General features: G+C 46.8%; 1 protein-coding gene and 1 pseudogene across 6 annotated transcripts in view; both read right to left on the reverse strand.

Moving 5' to 3' along the window:
- PDZK1 (PDZ domain containing 1) overlaps positions 1 to 17,780 on the reverse strand; it is a 35,363-nt gene extending 17,583 nt beyond the window's left edge. Inside the window, exons 1-4 of one of the 5 annotated variants that reach the window (XM_050750360.1) lie at positions 17,368 to 17,780; positions 16,684 to 16,767; positions 8,839 to 9,047; positions 2,630 to 2,751 (exon numbers count right to left, since the gene is read on the reverse strand). The gene's annotated coding sequence lies outside the window, so the exon portion shown is untranslated. Of the gene's footprint in view, positions 1 to 2,629; positions 2,756 to 8,838; positions 9,048 to 16,683; positions 16,768 to 17,367 lie in introns of all 5 variants that reach the window. The other 4 variants (XM_050750358.1, XM_050750359.1, XM_050750363.1 and 1 more) reach the window with 4 other exon arrangements.
- LOC126931509 (neuroblastoma breakpoint family member 3-like) overlaps positions 1 to 17,947 on the reverse strand; it is an 833,099-nt pseudogene that overhangs the window by 218,680 nt on the left and 596,472 nt on the right. The gene's annotated exons all lie outside the window — the stretch shown is intronic.

The raw sequence follows: 17,947 nt of genomic DNA on the forward strand, positions 1-17,947 counted from the left end.
AGCAGAGCAGAGATGCCCCATAGAAAAGGGATTCCTGTGGCTAGGTCGGGGCTCTCCCTCCCAAACGCTTTGTCACCCAGGCTGGAGTGCAGTGGCGCAATCGCCGCTCACTGCAGCCTCGAACTCCTGGGCTTAGGCGATCCTCCCACCTCAGCCTCCTGAATAGCTGGAGCTACAGGCGCATACCACTATGCCCTGCTAACTAATTTTTTTTTTGACAGTGTCTCCCTTTTTTGCCCAGGCTGGTCTCAAACTCCTGGGCTCCAGCGATCGTCATGCTTCAGGCTCCCAAAGTGCTGGAATTACAGACACGAGCCACATGCCTGGCCTGAAGCAGCTTCTATTTCCATTCATCCTGCCCCTCCTGTTGCCCCATTGCAGGGGCAAGGTCCTGAGCCATAGGAGGAAGACAGGACAAGTGTAAAACCACAGCTGGGGTTCCAACACCCAGTTATGATTAAGGGAAAGACTTCTGCCAGTGCCGCCGACACCTGCTGGCTGAAAGCTTTTTCTTTTATAGGAGAATAAGAACAGGGGCCAGAACAGCAACAGGCTGATACAGAAGGCAGAAGGCTCGCGAGAGAGCCCTGGAGTCCGCTCTTCACACCACCTGCAGGGCAAGCCCTCAAGTTCCTCTCGTCACAGTTCCCTACCTACAAATCAGAATAAACCACCTATCCCTTCCCTCCTGGAGGGACAAGAACAGATGACCATACAGGATATGGGGGAGGGTGGAGAATAGGCCACAAAGTACTCCATGCACCCTAGAAGCCAGGCCGTGGTGATTGAAGATAGCCATCCCTGACCATGCCCACGGAGACGTACAGTACAAATCGGACAGAAAGCCCTCGACTGCCCAATACCAGGCCTCTCATGCGGTCTCCGCAAAGTCGGAAGCCCATGCTGCCAGTGGCACAAGTGACTAAGCAGCCATGAAAGAAACAAACAAATAGACTCCCCATCAAGCATCAAGGCAAGAAAACAGCGAAGCCACACTCACCAGTGGTCAACACCAGCCCCTTGGGAGAGCTAGGCAGCTCTGCCTTATCAAAAGCCATGACCAGCTGCCAGGAAAACACCACTCTGGGATGAAAGGAGAAAATATGGCATCACCAGAGTTGAGTCACATCCAGGCACTTGTTTGTGGCCCATTCCAGCTCCCTCACCTTTCACTCCTCTTTCTGCTGATCCCAACCTGCGAGCATCAGTTTAGTTTCAGCTTGATTTCACATCTACGTCCAAGCTCACCTGTAGATCCCTACACCTTTCCATTTCATAGGGCCAAAAGACCTCAAAAGAAAAAGAATCAGAAAAGAAAGACGAGGTCTCAATGTCCTTTACGGGGAGGACCAGACAATAATTACATAAATGAATAAGATCATTTCAGATAATGATACTTGCTGTGAAGAAAATAGAATGTCAAACAAAACATGTGAAGCCCTCTTAAACCTGAGGGTAATTATTGGAGAACCTCATTCAAATCCTACACAATTTAAAATATGTCCTTACAATCCGAATAAGGACAACAGATATTATGCTTTCATCAAGAGATGAGGCTGTTCGTGATCAGCATGTGAATGCTTATTTCTAAGGCACTCACACCCAAGATTCAGCAATCTCACGCTCTGCAGAGTCAACCACAAACTCTTAATCTCTTTGTTTGTAGGCCAAGGATAGAAAGTGAAACCTCCTCACTAGGAGAACCAGCCCTGTGTTTGGAGAGAGGGGAAGAGACAAAGGTTTTCCTATGTCTCACTGGAGACCTGTGAGCCTGACACACAAGGAAACACAAATCACTGTTTCTTGGCAGAATCTCAAGTTGACATTTTTGTTTGGAGTTTTCAAACAGCCAGATGGTGATCGCTCAGATCTGCACCTATGGCTCTGAAGCCTCAAGCATTCAGGGTCAGTTTCTTTTTTGGCTGTTTGAAGCCAGAAAATCAAAGCCACTTTATACCAATAGGGAAATGCTACCATACTGGTGGGGAAACAGCTACTGCTGCAAGCCCCCGACTGCCTCCTGCCACTATGTGCTCCCCACCACACAGCCATTAATGGATTGACGCTGTGTCCATCGATCTGCATGTACCCAGGCCAGACTGATTAAATATTTACACCCCCAGCTGCACCAATGGGGAAAGCAGACCCAAACCTCAAAAGCCTGGTCTTACATGGGACCCTAAAACTATTTGTTTCCTTTGCCATCTTGCAAAAAGAGGATTCATCTAGGAGCCAAGAGAGCTGGGCTCTGGTCCACCTCCAGGCCTGGTTCTGTCTAGGCCATATCCTGGTGTTACTCTGGCCCCTAATTCAGAGCTGGGGTATGTCTCTTTCGCAAGACTCTGTCATTGCTCCATGATAAGGATGCCTGGGCCTCTGGAACACAGGGCCGAATTAGGAAGGATCTTTGTATTTAAGGATACTCTTTCCTACTTCTTCAACCCCACCTCATCTTCTGCCTCCTGAGAAAATCTGGAGATCAGACCCCTCTGGTGGATAGACACAGAAGAAGTGAAGGCCTATGGATTTCTCGACTATCATTAGCAGCAATCATCTGAAGCTGGAGTCCATTAAATCCAGCAGGCTTTGTTCCCCAGGTCAAACAGCCAAAATACATGGTGGTACACACCTTTAGTCCCAGCTACTCGGGAGGCTTAGGTGGGAGGATGGCTTGAACCTGGAGGCAGAGGTTGCTGTGAGCCGAGATCACACCACCACACTCCACTCCAGCCTGGGCAAGAGAATGAGACCCTGTCTCAAAAAAAAAAAAAAAAAAAAAAAAAAAAAAAAACTGGAGATGAAAGAAAGCTAGAACCATTCTTGAGCTCTGGGGGGAAAATCAATAGTTGACAACAAAGTTGTTTGTCTGTGGGAACGAGAACGAAGTGCTGGCTGGCAGACAGGAACCACTCGGGGGTGAGAGCCAGTGAGATTTTTTTTCCACCAATTTTATTGATGAAAAAGCTAATTATACCATTAACTTTGCTTTTTTCCCAAATGATTAGATTATTGCTGCCAGGGAAGAGAATAATGTGGCCACAGTCAAGAAGAAACATTAGATAGCTTTTAGAAGTTAGGAAGGCTTGGTAATGACCATGAAAAGGAGGGTGGTATGACCTCCGGATGTGGCAGACTAGAAAGAACTAAAGCCACTGGTGTATTTTCCATAGGAAAGAAATAGCTGGTGGGACCTAGGTGACTTCTTCCAAGCCCAAGGCAGGCCAAGGGCTCTCAGTCCCCAGACAGCCATCAACAGAATTGATATATGAGATCCTTAGCACCACCCTCACCAACTCCTCTGCACAGAAAGCTGGAAATCTGACCTGGGAGCTGTTCCTGAGCACTCTTCATGTAACTCCTATAAGCTTCCAGGTGTTATTTTGAAAAGGAATACTGAGCTGGGCGTGGTGGCTCACACCTGCAATCCCAGCACTTAAGGAGGCCAAGGTGGGTGGATCACCTGAGGTCCGGAGTTAGAGACCAGCCTGGCAAACATGGTGAAACCCCATCTCTACTAAAAATACAAAAATTAGCTGGGCATGGTGGTGCACACCTGTAATCCCAACTACTCGGGAGGCTGGGGCAGGGGAATCGCTTGAACCTGGGAGCCAGAGGTTGCAGTGAGCCGAAATCGTGCCAGTGCACTCCAGCCTGGGTGACAGAGTGAGACTCCATCTCAAAAAAAAAAAAAAAAAAAAAGGAAGGAAGAAAGAAAAGGAATTCTGGGCTGGGCACAGTGGCTCACGCCTGTAATTCTAGCACTTTGGGAGCCAAGGCAAGCAGATCATGAGGTCAGGAGATCAAAACCATCCTGGTCAACATGGTGAAACCCTGTCTCTATTAAAATTGAAAAAAAAAAAAATTAGCTGGGTGTGGTGGCGCATGAGGCAGGAGAATCGCTTGAACCTGGGAGGCGGAGCTTGCAGTGAGCTGAGATGGTGCCACTGCACTCCAGCCTGGTGATAGAGTGAGACTCCGTCTCAAGAAAAAAGAAAAAGAAAAGAAAAGCAATTCTGGAGCTGCTAGAGACCAGACAAAACATGGGCCATGGGGTAAGTAAATTCTTCTTCTGAAGAAGGAAAATAAATGGCAACTCCTTGAGGAGTGAAGTCAGCAGAATAACAAGATCTTCCTTCATTTCCTCAGTCCTAGTTGTCCACCCATGCCCAAAGGCTTCAGCTGTCTAATCTGAGTGAGCAGAAAAATTTAGCTTAAATTGTGTAACTCTGTAGACCGTGTCAGGTGATGCTAGCAATAATAAATCATGTCATTTGAAAACTCTCTACGGCACATTATCTCATTTAATGCTCACAATCACCTTACAAGTTTGATTCTCAATCCTAGCTGCCCCTCAGAATCACCTGTAGAGATTTAGAAAAATCGATGCTTAGGCCCCACCTCAGGTCTAATGCAGAACAAAAGACGTAAACCAGAGCAAAGGAACTAGAGCTTAAAAATCACCCAAGGCTGTCTCTGACTCCTCCTGTCTCCCCTCAGCCTCAGGATAACTCCCTCCCTCATGGGTCACAGAGGAATGTCGAGATTGAGTGAACTAATCACAGCCACCCTGGGCTCACCTTTATCCAACCTGCGAGGCCAAGGTGGCAGCCTGATTAGGAGAAGCTCTTGGTCACACCGTGCAGTCCTCGGGATCCTGTGTGCCCACAATCAGTGCCCCAGCCAGCAGGATAGGAGCGTGTCGCAACCTGCACTCTGTTCCTTGTGCCTCCCTCCCCAAGTTCTAGCTCTGAGTTGGGTGAGCATAGAACCAAGCAGATAGAACAACCTTTCACAGTTCGCATGGACTCTTTATGCTATGAATTAAGTCTAGGGGATTGCTCCCAACCTCCCAAACCTAAACACCTTAAAAGCTGAGGCCGTTCCTCATCCCCCTCCAACCCTATGGGCAGAATCTACCCAGGACTGAGGCCCTACCCGTCATCCTGTGAACCCTGGAGAAAAAGTGATGGTTGCCAGATTTACTCCACAGTTCTTTGCTCCCTACCAATCTCTTCCCTTTCCCAAACAATTAGCTTCTTCAGTTAGCATGCTGGGGCAGGTGAAATCTGTTTGGGATCATGAACATAGTTCCTTCTATTTTCCACTTCAGCATCAAGAAGATATACTACCCAAACCTGATTTCATTTGTTCATGCCACAGGCATCTGCCCCTCACTTATATGCAAAACACTGTCAAGTGGTTGACAGGATAAAGTTATACACCACCCCTATTCTCAAGAGACTTTATAGTTGAATAGAGTTAAGAAAAAGTTTTAGAACAAAAATAACTGGCCAGGTGCGGTGGCTCACACCTGTAATCCCAGCACTTTGAGAGGCCAAGGAGGGCAGATCATGAGATCAAGAGATCTAGACCATCCTGGCCAACGTGGTGAAACCCCATCTCTACTAAAAATACAAAAATTAGCCGGGTGTGGTGGCACATGCCTGTAGTCGCAGCTATTTGAGAGGTTGGAGCAAGGGAATCGCTTGAACCAGAGAGTCGGAGGTTGCAATGAGCCAAGATTGCGTCACTGTACTCCAGCCTGGTGACAGAGCAAGACTCCATCTCAAAAAAAAAAAAGAAAGAAAGAAAGAAAAATATCATTGTGAGCAGAGTATAAATGAGGTAAGACCTACAATATGAAACAAATTAAGGACACCTTCAAAAATTAGGCAGGACTTGATTTAAACCTTAACAACAGATGGATGACATTTCAACAAGTGCAGAAGGACGACACCGTTTTAGACACAGAACAGTGTGGACACCATGTTATGAAAGTGGGAAAGTTTGCCAGGTGCGGTGGCTCACACCTGTAATCCCAACACTTTGGGAGGAGGAGGCAGACGTGGGCAGATCACTTGAGGTCAGGAGTTCAAGATCAGCCTGGCCAACATGGCAAAACCCTGCCTCTACCAAAAAAAGTACAAAAATTAGCCAGGTGTGGTGGTGGGCAGCTGTAATCCCGGCTACTGAGGAGGCTGAGGCAGGAAAATCACTTCAACCCAGGAAGCGGAGGTTGCAATGAGCCGAGACAGTGCCACTGCACTCCAACCCGGGTGACAGAGTGAGACACTGTCAAAAGAGACAAAGAGGAGGGAAAAGAGGAGGGAAGGAGGAAGGGAGGGAGGGGAGTAGGAGGGATGGAGGGAGGGAGAGGGAGAGGGAGGGAGAGGGAGAGGGAGAGAGAGAGAGAGAGAAAGAGAAAGAGGAAAAGCTTGGGTGTAGTCAAGGAAGAGCTAAAACCCAATGTGGTTGAAGGACAGCCAATAGAAGGGAAATCATGAGTGACAAATTAGACTATAAAGGCCATTAATATCAGCCCAAGGGATCTGGCCTTAGCTTGGCAGAAAGGGGCACCACTCAAGGCTTTTAAGCAGAGGAGTAACAGGATCAGAGTTTCAAGCAAAGACACACTGCAGAGGCCAGGTAAGGGGCTGTTCTCAAAATCCTACTCACACGTGATAAAGGGCCTGACGCACATGGCAGCCGTCAGAATAGAATGAAGGTGACGGAGGTGGAGGAGCTCCAGACAGGACTAAGTGACATTGTAGTAACTCTACAGCCTTGTTCCCTCAGATTTCTCCATGCAGAGATGATCTCAGACAGAACAGCTGTGACAACACAGATGTCCCAAACACTTCTTTACACTCACCATGACAAGTGTCCAGGAGGAACAACAGGTGTGCAGCACCCAGTCAGTGTCAGGGCCCACAGGCTCCTGCCACTCTTCCTAATGACGGCTTACTCCCCTGGCATGTAGTTTTTTTATTCTGGTTTTGCTGTCATGAAAGCTCCCCTGTCACAGAGTGGCAAATGCACAGTTAAGTCTTCAGAGGCTACAGCTCAATTTGAACACAACTGTGCTTTGGGCTCCTCCTAGTCCAGGTGTTGCAAGGACGCTGTAGTTCTGTAGCCACTCACTTATTCTGCCTGCTTCTCCACAAGGGCCAGCTGTATACTTTCCCTGAACTGATGACCCTGGCTCAGTATTTTCTACTAAGCAGCCTGGATAGCTTTCCTACTTCAAACCTTGAACTCCCCTCTTCTATTACAGACTGATTTTTGCCCCCAACTTCCAATTCATACATTGAAGCCCTAATCCCCAATGTGACTGTACTTGGAGACAGGAACTTTAAAGAAGTAACTAAGGTTAAATGAGGTCATGAGGGTGGGACCCTAATTCAACAGAACTGACGCCCTTACGAAAAGAGGAAAAGACATCAGAGATGCACTTGCACAGAAAATAAAGCCATGTGAGGACACAGGGAGAAGACAGGAGAGGGGCTTCCAAGGACACAAACCTGTTGACACCTTGGACTTCCAGCCTCTAGAACCGTGAGAAAATAAATGTTACTTAAGCCACACCTTCGGTGGTCTTCTATTACAGCAGCTCTAGCACCTTCTGAGGAATACTGCCTACCCAGGCTGTGTGTTGGAAAGGGAATGTGTCAAAGGAAACTGAATTCATGCTTTGGTGACTGGCAGAAATGTGATGCCATTAAAAGATGGTGTAGGCATGAGGAATGAGATGGCAACGTCAGTTTGAGGTAGGTTTCAATTAGAGGACTTGACAGAACATCACCTAGAGCTCAGGAGCTGCTGGACTAGAGTCCGGGTTTGGGACCATCTGCACAGCAGCACTACATGAAGCCCATCAATGAGAATACAAAAGGAGGGGGGCCAAGGATAAAGCCTTGTGCAATACCTATATCTAAGTGATAGGAAGATGAAACAAAAAGGCCGACGCGGTGGCTCACACCTGTAATCCCAGTACTTTGGGAGGCCGAGGTGGGTGGATCATTTGAGGTCAGGAGTTCAAGACCAGCCTGGCCAACTGCTGAAGCCCTGTCTCTACTAAAAATACAAGAATTAGCTGGGTATGGAGGCACACACCTGTAAGCCCAGCTACTTGGGAGGCTGAGGCAGGAGAATCACTTGAACCCGGGAGGCAGTGGTTGCAGTAAGCTGAGATCACACCACTGCACTCCAATCTGGGCAACAGAGTGAGACCCTATCCCAAAAAAACTAAAAAGACAGAAAGAGAGAGAGAGAGCGAGCAAAAAGGAATAATCAGAAATCAAAATGCCAAAATTTCAGTGTCATCAAAACTAAAAGAAGAATTTTAAGATGGGATAGTTAACAATGCCAAATAATGCTAAGAGGTAGAGAGAATGAAAACAGAAAATGCCACTGACATTCAGAAAATGGAAGTCTGGGCCTGATAAGACACTAAGAAGCAAGTGGATACCAAGTAACAGAGGCAACAAATATTGATACATTTGGGAAGAGATAAATGAGAGAGTTGGAGTAGCAGCTGGAGGGAAAAGCAGGATTGATGGATGCTTTATTTATTTATTTTTATTTTATTTTATTTTTTGAGACAGAGTCTCGCTCTGTCAGCAAGGCTGGAGTACAGTGGTACGATCTCAGTTCACTGCAACCTCTGCCTCCCAGATTCAAGCGATTCTCCTGCTCAGCCTCCTGAGTAGTTGGGATTACAGGTGCGTGCCAACATGCCCAGCTTTTTTTTTTTTTTTTTTTTTTTTTTTTAGTAGAGACGGGGTTTCACCATGTTGGTCAGGCTGGTCTCAAACTCTTGACCTCATGATCCACCCGCCTCAGCCTCCCAAAGTGCTGGGATTACAGGCATGAGCCACTGCGCTCGGCCTGGATGTTTTTATTTTTAACATTAAGGAAATGATCGGCATGTTTCTATATCAAGAGATGATATGGAGAACATGGAAACTGGGATTAGCCTTGATGATCCTTGATGATCTTCTCTGGGGGCAGGAGAGAAGTAGAAAAAAATGGGATAAAGAAGAAAACAAGGTCACTTACCTCAGCATCAATCTCTCCTATGAAATAGTTGACAAAAATCAGGAACTTGGAGAATATGGAGCAAAAGTACCACAGAAAAACAGTCTCTAGGGTCAAACAGGTAAATCAGTGAAGGTGGCCAGGAGGGGACGGAGGAACAGCTGCCGCTCTTCATGAGAAGACAACTGCATGCGGAAGAGGAGGCCAGCATGCCAAGAGACTCTGGAAATCTAGATTTACATAAAATGTCCCCATTAAAAAAAAAACTGACAGCTCTTTCAAACTTAAAAGAAATTCTATGTAAACCAAAAAAGAATGGAGCCCCCGAGCTGGTGGTGAACTAAGGCAGTGAACTAATGGCCACAGCATTAGTTCACTACAAAGAGTCAATGAATTGAATTAAAATGTCTAAGAAAAAACTTAGGTTAAAAAAATATATATATAATAAACTTGTAGCAGCAAGTTTATTTTTTCTCACAGTAATATACATCAAGAATAGAAAAGGAAAGTGGTAACTTTTACCCTAAATTGGGGCTTAACATGTTTTTAAAACATAAGAGTAGGCTGGGTGCAGTGGCTCACGCCCATAATCCCAGCACTTTGGGAGTCCGAGACGGGTGAATTACTTAAGGTCAGGAGTTCGAGACCAGCCTGGCCAATGTGGTGAAACCTCGTCTCTACTAAAAATACAAAAAAAAAAAAAAAAAGCCAGGTGTGATGACAGGCACCTATAATCCCAGCTACTCTGGAGGCTGAGGCAGGAGAATTGCTTGAACCCGGGAGGCGGAGGTTATGGTGAGCTGAGATTGCACCACTGCACTCCAGCCTGGGTGACAGAATGAGACTATGCCTCAAAAAATAAAAACTAAAGGCCAGGGGCAGTGGCTCATGCCTGTAATCCCAGCACTTTGGGAGGCCAAGGCAGGCAGATCATCTGAAGTCAGGAGTTTGAGACCAGCCTGGCCAACTTGGCAAAACACCGTCTCTATTAAAAATACAAAATTTAGCCAGGCATGGTAGTGGGCATCTGTAATCTCAGCTACTCAGGAGTCTGAGACAGGAGAATCACTTGAACCTGGAGGCAGAGGTTGCAGTGAGCCAAGATCGCGACATTACACTCCAGCCTGGGCAACAAGTGAAACTCTATCTCAATTTAAAAAAATAAAATAAAATAAATAAGTAAATTAGCTGGGCATGGTAGTGCATGCCTGTAATCGCAGCTACTCAGGAGGCTGAGGCACAGGAATCGCTTGAACCCGGGAGATGGAGGTTATAGTGAGCCGAGATTGCACCACTCACTCCAGCCTGGGCAACAGAGCAAGACTCCATCTCAAACAAACCCATAAGTGTAGGATGTGAGGATTTCTAGATTTACAAGGAGCACAGAGCTGGAATGAAGGGGGCTGTCACCAGCGATGGCCAGATGCAATGAACTACCATCAGGAAAGAAAGAGCCCAGGTACTGTCATCTCTGCTCATATTCCAAGGTCTGGGACTTAGAAGTGGCAGGATTATTCCATAAATATAATCATCTACACCCGAACCCACCATCACCTTATCTAATAGTAATCAGGAATCAATTATGCAGTCAGTATCACACCATGAAGAAAACAGAGCCTCTCCCCACAAGGCACTTATGTAACCAACACGCAATCCATGAAAACACTAAACCCTAAAACCTTAGCAGGGGCCAGGCACGGTGGCTCATGCCTGTAATTCCAGCACTTTGGGAGGCCGAGGCAGGTGGATCACCTGAGGTCAGGAGTTCGAGACCAGCCTGGCCAATATGGTGAAACCCCGTCTATACTAAAAGTACAAAAATTAGCTGGACATGGTGGCATGCGCCTGTGGTCCCAGCTACTCAGGAGGCTGAGACAGGAGAATTGCTTGAACCCAGGAGGTGAAAGTTGCAGTGAGCCAAGATTGTGCCACTGCACTCCAGACTGGGCAACAGAGCAAGACTCCATCTCAAAAAAAAAAAAAAAACCACTTAGCAGGACTGCTGGTGAGGAATGTTTAACCCTAGTTACTTTGACTGTGGAAGGGTATCTGATTGTATAATCTAGTGTGAAACCATAGAGTAAGTTATTTCTGTTTCATTGAGGGATAAGGAAAAGAAACGGCAGGGTCTCTCTGGCAACATTCAACCTAGACATTATTTGCTTTCCACTGAACTCCACCCTTGCCTATAAAACATTCTGAACTTCAGCAAGAAAAAAGCAGCATTCTCAGGACGCTTGACCACAGTGTGCACTTTGAGGAATGCTGTTCTTGCAGCACTTGTGTGCATCTGTGTAACAAAAAAGAAGAAAACAAACCCACTAGACTTTTGTTAGGAAAATACAGTTGGTGGAGACTGTGCGATGTTAAGTCAGCAACTATAGACAGGCTGAGAATTCCTTACAGCCATCAGCCCTGACTCCAAGACTTCATGCCTCACACCAGCCATGGCTGGCCTCCTTCAGAGTCTGCCACAGAGCCTTGGCACATGCCGTTCCTTCCAACAGCATAAGGAAAATATCCTGCTGTATCTGAGCTGGTACTGACTGATGTCTGTAGCAAGGAAGAGATAAAGACAACTCAATTTCACCCTTCTTCAAATGTATTTTACCTAGAACAGATCGTATATTTTTATGCAGATCATATTTAAGGCTGCCTGGATTTCTCCTTTGAAAAGCAAGGCATATGGAAATTCAAATACTCAAGTGTATTTACTTCAAATAATTAATATCAAAAATAGAAGGAGAAGCAGGGCTCTAAGATATGTATTTGCTTAGTGTACTTTCCCATTGTGATAGTTACTGGTCTTAGCCAGAGAGAAATTTCAAATGTGAGAAATCAATGAAATCTATTCCACTGAGAATTATCTGGAGAAGAGTGATCACAGACCCACTGAGTAGTTTTTATTTCTCATTTATGATCAAGAATGGAATCTACTTATCTCAAAGTTCATTTGGCCTGCTGATACCCAGGGACTTCCCTACCCCCAGCCACCATAAACAATACTTTGTCCTATATGGCAAGACCCTGGGCTGGAGTTCAAGGATTTCGCAGTTGGATTGCTTATCTAAGAGTTCTGTGAGTTGGGAGAGGGATGGAGCCAATATTGTGTGGAAACAGAGGCACCCACAGAGAGAGGACATCCTCACGCTGCTGATAGAACTAGTACCTGAAAATAGCTCAACCATCCTGAGGGTCAGCTGAGACAAGGTTTTCCCCAAATCGACATTTTGTGTTACATGACTTTTTGAACTTGCATTTCTACCCCCCTCACTTTTTTTGGTATATCTAAACTACTACAAGAGTCCCGCCTCAAGACAAACTTTCTGACCCTGGTTTTATGATACTATATTCTTAAAAAAAAAAAAAAAAATCACTCAAGAAAAAGAAATTCAAGCTTCTTGCTCAGGCACTGAGGCTCAGCATAATCCAGCCCTACCTCAGGCCCCCAGCTCCTCAGCAAGCCCCAAATGGTCTATGCACGGTCACCCACACGAGCCTGCCCTTTGCTCATGCCCCATGCTCTGCCTGGAATCCCTTCCCCACTTCTGACTACTTATTCACAGTAAGTGCTAAGTAAACATTTTTTCCAAGTGAACAAATTTAAGACCTACCATTTTCAAGGCTCAGTTCAAATTTTAGATTATATACGAACCCTTCCATGACCACCACAGTCTGAAGGTCTCATTTCATCTTCTGAATTTCAGTTATTGCTCATATACTTAACAAGTTCTATGTAATACCTGCTGCGAGGCAGGTATCAGGGTTCAACCCAGAATAGCTACCATCCTGCCCTGAAAGAGCCCGGAGTCCAGTGGGGAGAGCTATGAAGCATAACTGCTGAACAACGGTGTGGGTGCTGGAATATTTAAATACAAAGCCTTTCTTATTGTTTTATGTATTTATTGAGCTCCTACTAGGATTAGCCTAGGTACTTTTTGTGGGTTCTGATTCAATCCTGATGGGCCATTTTACAAGGAGAAAGAAAAGAGACTCTGAAAAGTTAACTTGGTTTTCCCTGGCTATTTGGATAAGCAGAGTCTGGATTCAAACCCAGTTGAGTCTGGACTCCTTTCACCATCTACCCTGCCTCCCAAGCCTGAGGTGTAGAATGTATTCTGGAAATACGTGTAGTCAGACTGGGAAGAGGAAGCCATCCCAGGCAGAAGGAACAGCACGAGATGCATTCCCAGAATGGCAAATGGTTCAGGAAGGTCAGAGCACAGTTACATGTTGAAAACAAGAAGTAGGTTAGACTGTGAAGCACCCCGGACTCAATCCAGTAGACTATAGAGGAGCTTCAGGGTCCATGTCGTGTGTCCGCAGCAAGATAAGCTTTATATGTGTGTGTGTGTGTGTGTGTGTGTGTGTGTGTGTGTGTGTGGGCGGCTGGGGAATGGAATCTCGCTCTTGTGGCCCAGGCTAGAGTGCAGTGGTGCGATCTCGGCTCACTGCAACCTGCGCCTCCTGGATTCAAGCAATTCTCCTGCCTCAGCCTCCTGAGAAGCTGGGATTGCAGATGCCCGCCACCACGCCCGGCTACTTTTTGTATTTTTATTAAAGACAGGGTTTTGCCATGTTGGCCAGGCTGGTCTCAAACTCCTGACCTCAAGTGATCCACCCTCCTCAGCCTCCCAAAGTGCTGGGATTACAGGCGTGAGCCATCGTGCCCAGCCAAGATAAGCTTTCTTAAGAGCAGGCACCACAGCCCCTTCCTGTATTTTCACACCATCAAGTTTGTATTCAATACAACTGGTGGAAAGCCACAGGCTTTTCTGGATCATTTAGTTTCATGTCCCCAGTGGGATCCCGTAGTTCTATGTAGCTTTATGAATGCCAACTATCTGTGCCTCCAACAAGGCTTGGCAACTCAGAAACCAGTGATCACCTCAGACCAACAGCAGACCTCCTCTAGTTGCCGCTAAGTGGGCTAGGGCTATCTTTTCTACTTATCAAAACTCCTGCCATTCCCTGGATTCCTTCATTTCCGGGTGTCATGTAATAGCAAAGCTGTCTGAAGATTATCTCAATAGCACTTAAGATGTGCTAGGCACTATGTGCATTCATTTAACCCTTGTAACTTCTGGAACTAGATTCTAATATGCCCATTTGACTGATGAGGAAATAGAAGCTTAGAGAGTAAAAGTCAGTCTGATCTGGAGTGCAGGTTTCCAATCCCAGTGCTCATTTTCTTAATCACTTAGCCATGATACCCACCAGGCAAAGAGATTAAGGAAATCTGGGCAGTCCCTCATGAAGGACCAAAGAAAGAAGTTGCTGAGATCTTGAGGAAAACATGTCTAGCTCCAGCTTGCCTCTCTCATCGCATCCCTATGCAACGAATGCAAGAATCATTTCACTAAGATGTGACCAGAAAAACCCATTCCCACATTATTAGACCCTGGACTTCAGACGCCCTGAGAGAGTATTGGAGTCCTTCAACCTCCTTTCCTGAGGAACACCTTATCAAAGTCATCACCATCTGCATCTATTTTTCCAGCTCCTTCCCTGCCACACCAATTCCATTTATGCAAATGTGTTTGTGCCAGGTAGTGCTCAAGGGGCTGGTAATACAGCAAGTAACACAAATGATAAGATCCCTGCAGTCTTGAAGCTTAACATTGGCAAAGGTGACAAGTAAAAGAGATGATTTTTTTTTTTTCTCGAGATGGAGTCTCACTCTGTCACCCAGGCTGGGGTGCAATGTCACAATCTTGGCTCACTGCAACCTCCACCTCCCAGGTTTAAGCAATTCTCCTGCCTCAGCCTCCCAAGTAGTTGGGACTACAGACGTGCGGCACCATGCCCGGCTAATTTTTGTATTTTTAGTAGAGATGGGGTTTCACCATGTTGGCCAGGCTGGTCTCGAACTCCTGACCTCAGATGATCCACCTGCCTCGGCCTCCCAAAGTGCTGGGATTACAGACATGAGCCACCGCACCTGGCCAAAATGAGATGATTTCTGATGGTACATGCTATGAATGATAGAGATACTGGTGGCGTGGAGATGGGAGGCTGTTTTAGAAAGTCCTTCCTGGGAGGTGACATTTGAATTCATACCCAAATGACAAGGAGCTACCCTTCAAGGCTCCAGGATCTACCTTATACTTGGCCAACTGAAAAAGACATTAATGATGATCTGGTCTCAACTTCTTATTTGTCAGTGAGCAAACAGAGGCTCAATGAGATTAAAAGACTAGGACAAGGTTTCCCAACTGACTAAAATTTGTTTCTTCTTACTATTCTATAGAGACTTTCAATATACACATTTGAAATCTAGGCACCTTAAGTTGTGTTTTTAACACATTCATTTTTTTTTTGTTTTTGAGACAGGGTCTCACTCTGTCACCCAGGTTGGAGTGCAGTGGTGCAATCATGGCTCACTGTAGCCTCGACCTCCTGGGCTCAAGCAACCCTTCCATTTCAGCCTCCCAAGTAGCTGACACCACAGACACGTGCCACCATGCAGGATTAATTATTATTTTTTGTAGAGATGGGGTCTCACTTCATTGCCGAGGCTGGTCTGGAACTCCTGGCCTCAAGTGATCCTCCCGCTTGGGCCTCCCAAAGTGCTGGGATTACAGGCATGAGCCACCATTACCTGACCACACATTTGTACTTATAATTTTATTTTCAGTACACTCTTGGGGAAAAAATGACAGGCCTTCACTTGATCGATAATGAAATCGAGCCTCCAGTTGGCTGAGTAGTTTGTCTAATGGCCTGTCACTAGCAACTGAATGAAAACTCTGATGATTTGTATTCTAGTCCTATGTTCTTTCACCTGGGTGAGAAGTAGCTGCCTAGTCAGTGGTCTGTGAATATAAGACATCATTACCAGCAACTTCACACCCTATGGTGCAAAGAACATACAAAAGTCAAAGATAAGCACAAATTACTATCGTAACACAGAAATTCAAAGACCCTGAGTAATTTGCTGCAGACTTCAGATGACTGGACAATCATGGCCTGAGGCAGTCCCCGCTATCCCCTCTTGCCCTCTGGGTACAAGACTGAAAGCTGCCCTGGTGCCACATTGCAGAGATTTTAGTAAATAAAGAAGAATGTGTTTCTCAGAGCCAACCCCCAAATCTTCATAGCTGGATCCAACCCAGACCGGGAGTCTTCATAGCGAGTGAACCCTTAGGTGAGTGTCATATTTAAGTCTCATGACTCTTCTGCTTAAGAAATAAACTACTAGTGGTTCCCAAACCTACCTGCACTGATCAGAATGATCTGGGAGAGTTTTCAAATAAAGATCTTTCGATTCACACAAGACCTGGAGACTTAGAAATGCCAAAGGTGAGAGCCTGGGGAATGTAGGCTTTAACATTCAGCCAGCCTGGAAATTCACTGGTTTTTCTCATGTCTTAGTGCTGCAGTGTGATACAGAGAGGAAAGACGCCTGCTTTTATTATCAAGTGGGCAAGCTAAGTTAGGCTGCATCCTTTAAGGGCTGCTTCCAGAAGAGTCTTCTCTGCTACCCAAGGCCCCTGTACCAGTAGGAAGGTCCTGGGCGTATCCGCCTGGTTACCTGTGAAGTCTGTTGTCTCATTCCCTTTGGCTGCACATCAAACCCCCACAAGACCCAGGGAAAGCTTTTTCTGAGATCGGCTTGCCAATTTCTTTGTGAAGCAGACCCCAGCCTGCAAGGGTGAGGCGCCTCTCCAGCAGAAAGAATCTCAAAGTGTGGATCATCCCTCACCCGCAACCACCGCCAAAGGGGCCTGGCTCCCTCCCCATGGGATTCTTCTCCGCCCTAGACAGCCAGCTACTGGCTTGGAAAAAGAGAAAGAGAAAAGGAAAAGAAAGAAGGTAATTCAGGCCTCAGTGGCCAGCGCCCTCAAGGACACGAGCAGTTCTTACCTGGAGATGGAAGAGGAGCCGCTCTGTTCGTTCGCTCAGGAATTCTGTCTCTGCAGGTGAGCACTAGGCTTGCAACTCGCTGGACTTTGAACAAAGGTTGATTTAAAAGCTAATGTATTTAACAGGGACATGTGGTCTGAATTCAAGTGACCTCTGTCCTGCTTCCTGCCAGCTGGCTGGGCCCTGAGCTAGAAAACCTGACAAACCTCAGCAAACCAAATGCTCTGGCCCACCTGCCTGGCCCTGCGGGGAGGCTGCTGCTCGCCAGACACTCCCAGAGAACGAGGAGGAGAGAGGGGGCGAAGGACAGCCAGAGAGGAGGTGCCTCCGCTTTCCTTGGTACTCTCCCTTTGGCAGATGCCTTGGTCACACCCAACCAACCCCCAATCCTGTTAGGGTCCTCCAGTCCCCCATCCCGGGGTCAGGGCCGAGACTCATACAGGAGCATCCTCAATCACTGAGGCCTCCTCAAGGAGCAGTAGCCTGTAACACTCCCACCCAGGAGGCCAGTAAGCCCCAGGAAATGGGGCCAAGCGTTCAGGGCACCCATCCTGCTTCCCTCCACCCTGGATTCTCACTTGTGTGCTCCCTAGGAGTTTAGCAAGCAAAGCCCTTGCTCTTATGTCCCAGGTTTCCTTCTTCTTATCCACTCTCTCCCCTCTCTTTTTTTCTTCTCTTTCTCACCTGACGGTGCTCTTTCTGTTCTCCAGCCTAGCGATAATTGTCTTCGCTTCCCACACTCAGAGTCTCTCAGGCAAGCCCAGCAGGGTAGGTGGAAGGCATTTTTACAAACCCCTCTATCCTGCTGCCTTGCTGCCCAAGAAGTAGGCTGGTGCCGGTGTGCTCAGCCCCCAGCCCTAGCCGCGATCAGCAGCTGATTCCTATCAGCAGCACCCACAGACAGTTCTAGCACTGGCCTTCTCACTGACCTGGATCCTCAGCCCACACTGCAAATCAGGGCAAGAGATTGCTCCCGGCACTCAGGCAAAGCAAACCACAGGCCGAGGACTGCGTGACCTCACCCCTCTTCCACCCACACTGCAAAGGCCATTTGTCTTTGCTGGGCCTTGGCTTGGCCCCCAACAAAGACATGACCTGAGCCAGTGGATAAACGGTTTAAAATGACAAACACTGAGCGGCTTCCTCATACCAGCTTATCTTCCTCCACCTCGGGGATAAGCCCTCTTGGCCTCCTCTATATCTTTCAAAGCAGAAGGCAGAATGGGAAAATCTGGATTTTAGGATCAGAACACCTGAGTTCACT

Source organism: Macaca thibetana, chromosome 1, assembly GCF_024542745.1.
Source record: "Macaca thibetana thibetana isolate TM-01 chromosome 1, ASM2454274v1, whole genome shotgun sequence".
Classification (NCBI taxonomy): Eukaryota; Metazoa; Chordata; class Mammalia; order Primates; family Cercopithecidae; genus Macaca; species Macaca thibetana.